Source organism: Pistacia vera, unplaced genomic scaffold (assembly GCF_008641045.1).
Source record: "Pistacia vera cultivar Batoury unplaced genomic scaffold, PisVer_v2 Contig763, whole genome shotgun sequence".
Classification (NCBI taxonomy): Eukaryota; Viridiplantae; Streptophyta; class Magnoliopsida; order Sapindales; family Anacardiaceae; genus Pistacia; species Pistacia vera.
Window position 1 is genome coordinate 162,726 of NW_022196627.1, and position 14,506 is coordinate 177,231.

Below are 14,506 nucleotides of genomic sequence, written 5' to 3' on the forward strand. Positions count from 1 at the left end.
ATAATCTGCAGGTTTGGAATCCCACATACTATCATCACTGATAATGGGAAACAAGTTGATTGTGAGGATTTCAAGACGTTTTGTGAAAAGCTCGATATAAGGAAAAGTTTTTCAACTATCTATTGACCTCAAGCTAATGGACAAGTCGAAGCAGTAAACAAAGTAATTAAGTACACTATGACAAAAAAAGCTTGATTCTCTCAAAGAAAGATGGACATATGAGCTACTCGAAGTATTGTGATCATATAGAACCATGGCCAAAAGCTCGACTGGAAAGTCCCATTCTCTCTCACTTATGGATGTGAAGCAATGGCTGCAATGGAAGTTGGAGTTGGCTCGTTTCGGCGATCAGTCTTCGACAAATATATCAATGAAGAGTTGTTGTGCTTAAAATTGGATTTAATGGAAGAACACCCATCTAAATCCCAATTAAGAATAGCCTTGTATCAACAATAGGCAAAGAAATACTTCAACTCAAAAGTAAAGAATCGTGATTTCGAGGTAAGGGATTTAGTCCTAAAGAAAATTGTCCTCGGGGCAAAAGACGCCCCCACTTGGGCCCAAATAGGAAGGTCCTTTCAAGATTTTAGTAAAGCTCACACTAGAAACTTTTCACCTAGAATATTTAAATGACCCAGCAATTTTGCGAGCATGGAATGCTGAGCACATCAGAAGTATTATCAGTAACTGGCTTGGGTTCAGTTTTTGTTTCTTATTTTATGTTCTTTATTATTATAAGTTGTAAGGCCACTTATGGTCAACATTTCATTAATATAAAACAAGCAAATATTATTCTACAACCAAATTTTGTTTTTAAAAGTCTATTGAGATCTCAATCTAAGCAAACATTACAAAAGAAACTCGAAGTCAGAAGCTCAAAAAGGCAGCCTAGCTCTATAGTCATGCCATAGTGCAAGCTTAACAAGGGTGTACCCCACGACCCGACAAAAAGCAACTTGGAAGATCATCGAGAAAAGCACGTTGAGGAGGAATCACTTAAAAACTCGGTGAATAAGACTCGAGACGGGTAACTAACCCAAACTTGACATCGTCACGAGAAAAAGATCCTCTTACCTGTTTGTGAAAAGTTCTTGAGAAAGCTGACAAAAGCACAACTCAAGAGCAAATTTGAGCTCAATATTTATTAAGTTCGCTACCTAAGTTACTTTGACTTCGAAGAAAAACAATAGGCAACAATAAAGAATTAAGTAAAAACGCTTAAACCATTCCTATTCATAATATTTTCATTAAAGAATTGTTCAAAAAAGGAAGTACAAATGAAAATCTAAGTTGGAGGGAGATCTTTGGCCGAAGTATCCGAGGTGGTGCCATCCTTAGTAACCTTGGAAGTATCAGTTGGAACTTTTGAGGTGACCCTTTCCTTAGCCACCCTGGGGTGTTCTTCGTTGACTTTCTCCCTAGGAGCTGCCTCAACAGTAGGCGAGCTAACATTCTTGATCACAAGTTTCTCTTCCTTGATCTCAACCTCACCATCCGAACCTTTATCAAACTTAGAGTTGTTTAAGTAAACAAACTTCAACCATGCAACCTCAGCCCTCGTCCTCTCGACCTTAGTATGATACTCAGAGATGAGGAAGGAAAAGTCAAGTGAGGGATTACTCTCCCACATGAGCTTGACCAAATTTACCAACGTCTCCCAAGCATGCTCTTCGTCGACGGATTTTACTCTGTCGTCCTCATCAATCAGAAAGGCGACGTTTGCTGAGACCTCTTTACAATCTTGCTGAGCCTACAATAGCTCGCAATCTCGATCTATTAGTTGGCTCTTGAAATCCCCAATCTTGGCTTGAGCAGTTGTAAGCTTAGAGGTTAGTTTGTTGTTGAGACCTCGTCGAATGGTCTTGATCTTAGGTCAATGAGCCCTTGGAAGCCTTGACATGAGAAAGCTTATCAATAAACTCTCTTTCCTTGAGAGCCAGGACTTTGGCTTGCTCTACTTTATGTTGATTAAGCTCATCTCTCAACTCCTTGTTCTCTTCCTCTTGTTTCCAAGTCTTCTTGAACGCTTCTTCTCTAAGCTTCATCATGTCTTCTTGAACTATGGTTGCATTTTCTAGTGTATCAAAGTTGTCATGATAGAGAATGTTCAACATCCAAGCTTGAAAGGAAGAAAAAGAAGGTTGAATAATTCTACAAAAGAAAAGAATCAAAAAGAGGAGAAACAAGCTAATTTACCCTCATGATTGTGCCCGTGGCATGAGAAAGTTGCTCATGTGGGAGCAGCGCCTTATAATCATTATAAAGCCTTGTGGACACTGTGCTCCTTACGATGGAGGCCCCCGCAGTGGTATGTTTAGGCTGTTCATCTATTTTGGCCTTGAGCTTGTCGGTTTCTTCTTTGTCGCCATGCCCTCACGAAGAAGCTTTTTGGCTGCTTATTGGCCCAGTAGCCTTAGCCATCGAAATGCTTTTTTTCTTGGCCAAGTCCTTTGCCAAAATACGAGACTTTGCTACCGTCTTTTCGAGCCTTCTTTAAGCTTGCTAACATTTTTCTTCGATCTCTTCTAGAGCTCGGAGTGGTTTTCTTTGCAACTTCCTTGGGGTCAGTTGCAAGCTTCTTCGAGCTTGAAGCCTCTTTAAGCTCACCCCCAGTCCTATTTGATAGCGGGCTGAGAGGTCAACTTTGGCTCAACCTCGCTCGGCTGAGTAGAAGCTATGGCTTGCTTCTTCACAATAGCACTATCCGAGATCTTCCGGTTGTGGCTCTTGGGCCTCTTAGTGTACTTTGAATCTGTGAGAATAATAGTAAATCGCATATAAATGGAAAAAGGAAAATGTTTTTATAAGGCAAGCCAAGTCACACAAACCTTTCTTCATCTTCTTGGGTTTTGCTTCGAAGATGGTGGTAAAGATTGCCGAAGATCAGCAAAACTCGAATGCAATCAAGTGCGCGCACATGATAAGTGAAGTCACATTGTGATCACTCCAAAAAAGAGTACTAAATGCTTGTAGTCGCAAAAGCGAGCTCGTCGACACGTAGTTCTGCTCGCGATTTCCTACAAAAGAGACAGAATAAGTCATTTTAAGCCCGACCGACAAACACCTAATTGCAAAGTGAATACAAGAAAACCTACAAGATTCGTTCCCAAAGCCATCAACATCCCCACTATACTAAAAGAAGTGGTATGAGTCCTAATTTTCGGTCTTCTTTGGCACCCCGACTAATCCTTTAAGGTATTTCCTCTTCGCCTTAGAAAGATAGTACTTGTCATCTTGACTTTTCTTCAAGCTATAAAAATGAACGAGCTCCTCAACAGATAGCTCGTGCAAGCTAGCAAATTTGAATGCTATGTACATCCCTATGATTATTATATACAAGTTCCCCATCAATTGAAGGGGAGCGAGGTTAAAGTGTTCAAAAACTTTGGCAATAAAGGGGTGAGCATAGGATTGACATTCCACAACTCAAAAGGGTTTCGGAGATCGCCACCCAATCGGTGAGGGGATCCTTCCATGAGTATTCACCCGGTAGGAAAATAGCACAGTCGATCGCATATTCCTCTTTTATGCAATATGTATCATCGACAATAATCAACGAGGTCGACTCTTTACTATGTCTAGTCAACTGTCGAAGTCTCGTTGTGACTGGTTCCTCGCTTGTGCTCCACAAGCCCTCGACTCCAGTATCCTGACTACTCTCTAATACCTCGGCTGTGAGTTCTTCTTGAACTCTCTCCTTGGACTCAACCAAAAATGTCAAGGAGCCTTCTTCGAAGAGTTTATCAATACTCTGGTTGATGGATGTCATCTTAGGTAGCTCGCACCTGAAACACGGAAAAATAAGTGTTACTACCTATCCACACTTGCATTCGATTCAAGCACCCAGGAAGCTTGCAAACGAGCACCCTACGACGACTCCTAACAACCAAACCAAAATCCCAACGAAGGATTTTGGCGACCGCTCATCTAAATGCTCCTAAAACCCAACTTAGTGGGTTTAAACCCTAGAACTAACTAGGCCACGACAATGGTCATCCTAACAATAAAATGCAAGTGCAAAATAAAAAGAAAACTGGAAAAGTAAATTTGGAATACTTACTTACAAATCGAAGTTGAAGAATGTTGCCAGAAAGCCGCTGTGAAAGGAATGAATGATGAGTGCTTGAAGAAAAGGATTTTTGGGTCATGGCATGAGTGAACATGCTGTACTAAAATGGGTGTAACTTTAGCTACACAACTCTAATTTACTTGATTCTTATGGCGTTTGAAATCTAAGAGATATTTATATAATTTTTTTGTTTTGGCTGTGATCCTAGAATATGGTTAAAAATTAATCTGAAAGTTACGTCAGTGCATCAAAGACAAGCAAACTCAGGTTCTGAAACATGTGTCGGTGTTGCTACGATAACTTGAGCTAAAGACTCAGATTGGGATGATTCTTGGACCATTGGAAATTTGATTCAAAAATCTGAAATTAATATTTTTTATTTCTTTGTCATATTCAGAAGTTTTTATGCTAAAAAGTAGAAGTCTTTCAGTGCACAATTTTCCAGCAGCAGTTGTTAAGGAGAAATGGACAAAAAAGGGGAACTTCACGAAGCTACCATAAATTCCTCAGCATGAACTGGACGCTGTTCCACATATTTTTGTAAGGCTTTGGAAGTCTAGTTTATGTAGAATTTCACGGTTTGTTATTCCGAGTTTTCTAGAGAAAGATATTCTAGTTTTAGTACCGAAGGGTCAGCACAGAAATCCTAATTCGACAAGGACTCAACTTAAGATTAATCCAAATTTTATTTTCCTATTTTGTGTAGGATTTTTCCCATTACTTTCCCACAAACCTAGCACTATAAAAGGATTTCTTTAGGTATCTTTTGGGGGACTAAAACTTTGAAAGAGGCAATGAGAAGAGACTTCAACTTTGAGAGAAGCAAGGGAGGAGATCTTACCTAGGGTTTTCATCTTTTCTCTTGTACTTTATGTTTTTGAAGGGTTTGAGGTTTGATTTCTCTATATTTATGTGTAACTAATTTCTTTTCTAGGGATCCGATGTAACCTAACATGACGGTTTTATGCTTTGATTAATTTTATTGTTCTATTAATCCAATATATTTATAGTTTCATTCATTGCACTTAATTCAATCTTGATGTTTTGTATGAAATAAGAATGGTAAACATCATATGCTAACTTTGAAATACAAAACAATTGATTGTTTGAGACATTTTAAGGTAAACATCATATACAAACCTGAATAGGATTTTTGAATGATTGGATTGTGTAGAGGCAAAGATCTGGCTAGATACAATTTGGTTCATATTTTGAGTACTTCTTGTTCTTAATGGGTTCTTTATTTTTAGGCTATACTAAACATCCTAGTGAGTTTAATGGTTAAGAATACTTGGTTAAACCCAAACAACAAACGGTAATATCATGATGATGGAAGATTGAACTCCAGGAATTGGATTGAGACAACAATAAATTAGTTATTAGTAGAGAATCGAATTGTTATGGTGAAATCAAATACCTAGGTTTTACGTGCTTTGGCTTTCAGTTAATTTTTAATTGTGTTATTTAATTCAGTTGGTTAAGAACTTATTTTGCTTCCTTAGTAATCAATTTAATTTCTTTTGTTTAAAATTTTGTTTATTTTATTTGTTTAATTAACGCACAATATATTAGGATTAATTGAGTGCTTACAAATCTCTATGGGATCGACCCTTGCTTATGCACACTATATTGTGATATCTGCTCGTGCACTTACGAGGAATTAAAATTGTTCATCAATGAACAAGTGCTTGCAAAGTTGGTCAGAGTAAATAGCAAAGCAAAAATAGGTTGAAAACAAGTTTTCTCACAAATAAGGGCAAGACAGCCCATTTTATAGTGTTGGAAATCAGATGGGAAGCAATATGGGCCATTCATTTTGTGACGAATCTTAGCCTTCCATTTAGTGAGCTATTTGGACCATTCAACAGTGACACATGGCAACGATCTATGATGGGCGATCAACCGTCGAACCTAGTAGTCATAACCGTTGACGCACGTCACCTCAACTCAATGAGTGGCAAACACACGTCGATTCAACTCCGTACATGGCCAGCTATCACAATGCACGTGCAGCAAAAATAACTACAAAAGCCAGCCGCATTTAATGCATGACATGCTGTAACAACTTCTTTCTACTATCATATTCATAAAATATATCAATAAAAAGACAAGTATATTTATCGAAAAGGTTGGGTTCAAAAATTTTCTTTACTTAATAAATACATTCTTTACATAGTACAACATCATTTGTACAAAAGACTCTCAAAAAGATAGTGGACAGTGCAGCCAAGTCTCCCCGCTTGCCAGCGTCCATCCGACCAGATCCTCACCTATGTCCTGTACAACAAAGAAAAACAACGGAGTGAGCACAAAGATGCTCAGTAAGTAAATCTTCTACGATATAATCCCTGTGCATTACTCATCAATTCTTTTCATACTCTTGTCACTTTCTCTAATTCTAGTTCTCGCTATTCTTTTCTTTCTTCCTATTCTCATCACCCATGGAGAATATCATAACCAAGCATGGACGAGATATTAAAGCATAACAATGCATTTTCTTTCTATTCTTTTCTTATTCTTATTCTTATTCTTTGCCGGTCTTGGTTGATGCATGGATTCGGAACCCTTGGTCATGTGAGTGTACTCTCTCTCATGTATAGCCCTCATCCGCATGTATTCTCACGGCTATACAAATTCTGTTTCTCATTCTCATTCCGCTCTCTCATGGCAGAGACCGCTCTCTCTCATGGCGGTTTACATGCGGGTAACTCTACACTCACGGGTTCCCCATCGCACGACCTATTTTCTTTTCTTTTCTGTAGCACTTAATAATCATTTTATTCTCTAGTGCTAGTTCTTTCTTTCTCTTTATTCTAAGAGAATTAGTTCTTTTCTTTATCTCTATTCATAGAGTGTTTCTTTCTCATTTTTCATATTTCTTTCTCATGTGATTACTCAATTAAACATATGCATATGGATGGCTCATGCCTAAAATCTTTCTTATATGCATTCATGACATGCAAATATGCTATGTTGCATAAAGTAAGGTTCTCTACTTCTACTCAAGCTTCTTTTAGACATTTCATCAAACAATATGTGTGCATATATAAGCTCTATTCTAATTTTTAATGATACTTCTTTCTTAATCATCCAAAATAGGAGTTCAACTCCTTTAAATCATCACACATCCTGCAAAGAAAACACACTTCAAATATTCCTTTCAAATTCTTCAAATTCTCTCCATACTTCTACCAAAACTTATCACACAATCCACCCTACTCATGGTGGAAATTCTTTCAGACAACAACATTGAACTCATTCATGAATTCATCAACTCATTTCAAACATAGAAATTCAAGCATTAAGCATATATAAAATCTCTACACATCATTCAATCATACAAATCACAACTTAGGTGGATTTACTTACCTTAAGCTCAAGGAGAAACCACTTAAGCTCTCTACTCTTGAAGGCTTGATACTTCCTCTTAAACCTTCAATACAAACTCAATAAGGATCCTACTCTTTCAATAATAAAACTTACATCTAGAGTAAGGATTCTCACATTTTAGTGCTTAGGATCAGCTTGTAACAATTTCTAGTCAAAAGCTCTTCAAAGATCCTTGGAAAATTGAATGAAAATTTGAGAGAATTGAAGGATGAAAGAGGCGGTGGTGAAGAAGCAAATGAAAGGGTTTCTAAAGCTAAACCCTTAATATCTCATATTTTCTCCACTCTTTCCCAATATACCCTTGCTCCTTCTTTAAAATTCCACCTAAGACCTTTCATTCTTTGCAAAAACAACCCATTCAAACTATTCTCCATGCAATTTCTTTGCATTTCACTCACCATTTTTCCTGCTAATTAGGGGTAGAATGGTCATTGAGTCCCAAAAGGAAGAATTCTCTAAATCTCAAGGGACAAATTCATCCGAGTCTTCGCCGCGACGAAGCTATTTCTTCGCCTCGATGAAAACTCATAGCAGCTACACGGGATGTAGCACTTCATCGCCGTGGCGAAGCTTCTTCTTCGCCCCAGCGAGGACTGTAACATCAAGATTTCGTCAAGTCTTACAAATTTTCAGGCCAATCACTCAACCAAACCAATACACCCTTTCAACTAAGGGTAAACCAAGCAATAATAATAACATACAGACTCAAATGAGGATAAATTAACAAACATTCAAGCCATTCATCAAATCTTAACTACACGAACCTCAGGTGGGGCGTTACACATGCTAGCTTGGAAATTACCCTTATGTCCTCCATTTCAAAACTCGAATTTGACATCATTGTATGAGAAGCTAAGTCTCGGTCACATCGGGTGAAATTAAGGTTGCACGATAAAGCTCGAGTTAAGTCGACGAAGGAATTCATTATAAGCGGCAAATTGAACAACTTCAATTTTCGAAGCTCGACATAATCTCCAAACACTAGGGGCAAGTGTTGTGTGTGATTTTTCCAGAAGCTCAAAGATCTCAGAAGCCCAAAGAATTGTAGTTTGACCTGGAATCAATGTAACCCAAAATAAGCCCGACCCAGCAGAAGCTCGTCAAAGCTACCAATGTTGACAGCTGTTTGATGGATCAAAGGATAAGCATTAATCTCTGATATTTCAGAGAAGATAAGACCAGCATTGATTGCAGCGCGATCTCAGAGCACAATCGTAGAAATCACAAGATGCATACCAAGTTTGATCACAATCCTAGATTTATCTCTCTTTCTTTTGTAAAAACCATGTATAAATACTCTCAAAAACAATGCAAAAGGGGTTAGACTTTGATTGTAGACAAAAGACATATTTTTGTACCTCCCTAAGCAATAAAAACAACAGTGGACGTAGGTTGCAGTTATAACTCGCCGAACCACTTTAAAAATCTTCTTGTGTTCATTCATTGTTTGCATTCATATTATTATTCATGGCTGATTCCAGTGATCACTCACACATTTGTTCCGATTCCGTCAAGTCAATCAGATCTCTCTGGCTGGTGAGATTTTTCGTATCAACAATTTGACACTAAAAGGAGAGTCCCCGACAAGCTCTCCTATTCCCAGCAAGAAAAGACAATTTTAGTGACAACCGTTCACCTGAAATTCCCTATGGCTCGTACAAGATCCAAGGTAGTCACTGGAAACCAGGATAACGTGGACACAACCCACCAGGAAGTGAGTCAAACTGTTGCTCATGGCTATCTACCACCACCACAACAAGGCGGGGACCTCCAACCCAAAAAATGGTCAGTTGATGGACATGATAAAGTCACTGGTTGTACAAGTAGTGCAACAAAATGTGGCAGAATTGAGAAAAGAGCAACAGACCAACGTGAATCTCAACCAACCACATTTCTGATTATTCCCTTTCAAGTTTAGACTTCTTCGTTATAAAGTAACTTTTACTGATAAATCTAATCGTGTTTATTTATAGATTCCTTATATGAGATATTGATAAATAAAAAGCATTTTTGAAATTGAGATTCTATATTACAAGTATTCAATGATCATGATTACGAAAATTTAGTTTCATGGGTATTTTTTTTAAGCAAATGCTATACCTTTTACATTAACGAAAGCTTTAGTATGTTTTAAAAAACTCATTATTTTCTATTTGCTTTAAGTTTGTGGTTAATGTTAAGGATTCTCATAACATGGGCTTCGCTTTTTATGTGATATATTTTGGCAAAGCCTTTTATGCATAAGTGGTAATTAGATAGGAAAATTGCAGGCAGTCAGGGTAGGATGATGTGAAAGATGGTATTTATTTATGACAATTTCTTCCGGAGTACAGCTGATAAGAATGTTGTCTGTAACAAATTGGATCTAAAATGGATGTGGGGATTCTTTTGTTAATGTTACTATGCATTGTATTGGTAGAGGAAACTATCATAACATACTTATGACTAGTGGAGTTGAGTATAGGGATTTCAATGCCAAGATGGCAATGCTCAATCGTCTCATTTCGACCTCTTTTACCATAAAAGCTAACTGCAAAGTCGAGAGTCAAATTTTCAATTTGCATTGGTGCTTGATACATTTATTAACAAAATAAGAGAGTTTTAACACTGTGGTGTAGCTGATTTCTAAGAAATGAACTTCGGGTTCCCCACCAATCATACTTGTACATCTGAATAGTGGAGCTATAAAGACCTGCACATTAATTTCTTAATCATCCTCACACACAGATTCTTCAGCTATATCCTTGCATGATTATCTTGTCAGAAACCGTTTTAGAGACTTAGTTTCATTTCCTTCGGCATTGTGCTGGCATTGGATCACTAGTACGGATGATAAATGCAATAGCGTGATGAACCAAAATGTTCCAATCGATCCCAGGTCCACGTTCTGCTGATTATCGGCAATTTTTGCCTCCATATTTGATGGGAACCTTCCTTTCCCCACCAATACAAGGTCGTAACCCCCACTTTGCCCTATCGTTAGCAGTTCCTGTTTAATGTTGCTCTCATCTTGTCTTGGTACTCACTGACCGTTCAACTTCCTCTTGAATCCCTCCAGTACGGCCTTATCCAGCCCTGCTCATAGCATTTAGAGCGCACTAGATAATCACTGTTTAAAATCATTGACTCTTGTTGGAGAATTTACCTTTTCCCCCTCGTAGTTAATCTCGTTGCTTGATAACCATTGTCTTTCTCAATGAACCTTACCAGAGTCAGCTTAAATGTGTCTTGTTCTGCCATTCTCCCGCTTAGTTCCAAGATTTCCGATCATCGGAGCCCCCGACGAATACAATGCTACCCTTTTCGGCATGGAAGCGGTGGAATCTCCCACCGTCTTAGACTCGTAAATAAATCCACGGTCACGAGCACTGCCACCGAGCAAGGTGCATTCTGTAAAACCTTCCGTTGACCTATCTCCACCTGGGTAAACGCTATCCTCGCCTCGGCGCCGTCTCCTCTCCACTGTTTGTGGAAGGGCAAGATGATCATCGTCACCCTCTTGTCCTCCGCAACATGGAAAATGTCCTCATTCATTGAAGACACGTGAATGGCTGTCGAATGGCGAATAATGGCTCTTCCCAGTTGGCTACAAGTTTCAAAGGCAGCGACTATTTGATCATTTGACATGCCTCGACGGACTCTATTAATAAAGGAACGCTATTCTTTCGAGCTTTCTGAACCATAGCAATCGACGACACGATCGCGGAGCTCTACAAGGTGCATGACGTAGAGTTTAGACGGGATATCTTGTGTTCCTCATTAACTCTATAACATTGATGAGTGAAGGAACATTTTCAGGACCGTGTATGCAAGCCATGATCCGAAACCCGTCTTCTGATTTTTTTGCCATTCGCTGATTTTCGCTCCAATTGTCGTCGAGTTTGAGTAGTAACACGGCGGAGGGTTGTAAATAGCCATAACAGTTGGAGTTGTCATGAAAGTAGTAACGAGTGCCATGAACACCAAAATTGCGAACATCTCATCATTAAGACTGTTGATCAACACCATAACCTACCACAAATTATATGTTGTCCAAATAATTTTAATTAATCAAACAAATCATTCTTTAATTAACCCAGTAAATAAATTATGCCACATTAAAATGCATTTTTTTTAATTACTGTGTTTTTATATAATTTTACCGTGTACCTCAAACTGTGTGCGTCAAAATCCCTCCTCAAAAAATAGATCCAAATTAAAGCAATTAAATTTAATTACATTTACCATATGAGTTTCCTATTCAACAATTATTCTATTTGTAGGATAATTGATCGGCTCAAATTGCTTTGAATTTTTCTAGAACAATGATAATATTACCCTTATAAAGAATCTAACAAATTTTAATACAAAGTGATATAGTAAAAAAAAATGAAATAGTAATATAATGAGTTTGATTTTTTGTTTCACTCTTCCATTTATATCACTTCGTATGAAAATCTTTGTAAGATTTTTTTGTAAGTGTATTAGTATTACTTCTAAATTGAAACCTTCTTATATTGTGCATGTAATTACCAATATACTAGTTTGAAAATTAATATATTTTTCAAATTTCAAATTTAAAAATTAAACTAAAAAATCCAATATAAATTGAAGAGGAAATATATTCTTATATTTTTTATACAAAGAAGTAATGGTTTTATTAATAATAAAATGATGAATACGAGGTTATAATTTGGCTCACCTTCTTTTCCCTGCCAATGTTGAAACAATCAGCTCTACTAGCCCCTTTGTGTTCTCATCACACCAAGCGCTAAGGATTCTCTAACGGGAATCATGCACATCGTCGCCATCACAAAAGTTCCCAATATCTTTCCCGCACACGCGCTGATATCACCAACACCAAAAGCCCCACGCCTCCGCACCTCGTATCTTCGCCACATCGGTTTTTAACCCACTGACGCAAAGTAAAGCGGCAGCAGCAATCCCGACACAAAATCCTGAATCTCGTCATCAATCTCGCCGAAAATTCACTTCCTTTTAGAATCGTTAAATCAAACACAAAAGCACCAAAAATGGCTGAATTCCGATAAGGTCAGTGAGAAATCCTGATGACATAACGCCAGCTAAGGTTAAACAACATAAACTTCATCACGACTGTCTGTTCGCATGAGCACTGGCGTGCAACCCAGTTCATAATTGGACGGCAGCAATAAACATGAAAGCAACAAATGCCACACCTGAAATGAAACCCATATAGATACTAATGGCTTTTTTGGGTCTCATGACCCGATTCGTTACCTGCGAGGGCTACAGCTAGAGCTAAAGACCCATCAGCAACGTCATTAAACGCAGCGGCCACGCGATCTGACCAACTTGGGTTGTTAGGAGTTTGAGGTCACTAGAATGCGAGCCAGTACAGAAAGCTGTAATGGAAAGAGACACGCCTATAAACAGGAATAGCGAATTGACAGCACCTCTCCTCCGCTCTATAACTCCTTAGAGAACATCTTTGCATCAGGGTCCACATACAGCATCATATTGCTTCAATTCCTATATCCTAAAATCATCGTACACGTCTCGCAAGTGGTATTCCACCAGGCTTTACTCATTTAAACATTGGACTAATTTCATTCACGCGAGTTGGTTTCCAGTTTGTCAAACGTGGCTGATGAGTGTGGAGTGAATAGGTAATAATGTTTATCGACGCTATTTTGATCATTACGAAATTATCTGTCTTACAAAATCGTAACGTTACCATAGTGTGAAATGCTTTAGTGGGAATGTTAAAAATGTTAATAAATCGTGAAATTTAATGGTAGTATAATAATCATAACGGTGAAGACATTGTTGTAGTGCACCCACTATATCTTTCCATATATATACATATATAATGTTTTAAAAATCGATAGAGTCAGACTCAGGCAAGTGCTGAGTCCCGGAATGTAGAAATCAAGAAGAAAGCTTAAAGAACTGAAACGAAAAATGCAGAACTGAACCAAAATGCAGAGAAAAACAGAGAGCTGTTACAACAAACTTTACTTTTGGTGAAGGTGTTTTTCCTTAACTGTTTGAAAGTACGCGTGTTACACTTATAAGCATGGTGTACACTGAAACGCACCGTTCACAACTCTTCAGAATTTACAAAATAACCCAAACATCTTTACAGACTTACAACTACATCCCAGGTTCTACAGAATTAACAAAACAGAACTGCAGAGCATAGACTAAACTGCAAAACAGAGACTCTTTTATATGACATATTCACCTTCAAACGTAACTACTGCTACTTCACCACTTCATCACAATATTTCCCTTCAAGTAAACTACTGTAACAATGTCAACTTCACCACTGCATCACATTCTCTATTCACCATTTCATCACAATATTACCCCTCAAACTAAGCTACTGTAACAATGTTCAACTTCACCACTACATCACATTCTCTACTTCACCACTTCATCACAATATTTCCCCTCAAACCAAAAAAAAAAAAAACTCTCAGAAACTACCAAAAACTGACCAATATTTCTCTGCAACAACATCACACCACTGCTGCAGTAATAGTTCTCAACAAATCATCTCAAAGTACTATAACTGCAGTAACACTACTCTTGACATTAACACAATATTTCCCTCAAACTAAAACACTTCTATAAACACAACTTCTCAACAAATTTTTCTCAACATTTACACTTCACCTCTCAACAAATTTTTCTCAACATCTACGCTTCACCACTGCATAGTCTTTATTCAGTAGTAACAATGCACAAACAATCTTTCAACCTACTGCAACTAACACCTGCCATAGTATTACTTCGGCATATCACAAACAACATTCAGTTGATGGAAATTTTTCTCAACCATCTACACTGCATCACATTCTCTACTTCCACCACTGCAATGCTTTATTCAGCAGTAACAATGCACAACAATCTTCTCAACCTATTGCAACTAAAACACTGCAGTAGTATTATTTTGGCAGATCACAAACAACATTCAGTTGATGGAAATTTTTCTCAACCATCTACACTTCACCACTTCTATATTACTCTGGCAAATCACAAACAACATTCAATTGAGTGCGCAGCATACCAAAACGATTACCA

At 37.9% G+C, this 14,506-nt stretch overlaps 1 pseudogene; it reads right to left on the minus strand.

Annotated features, from left to right (window-relative positions):
- Positions 1–2,615: 2,615 nt before the first annotated feature.
- On the minus strand, positions 2,616–14,206 carry LOC116116168 (annotated as a pseudogene).
- Positions 14,207–14,506: the final 300 nt, after the last annotated feature.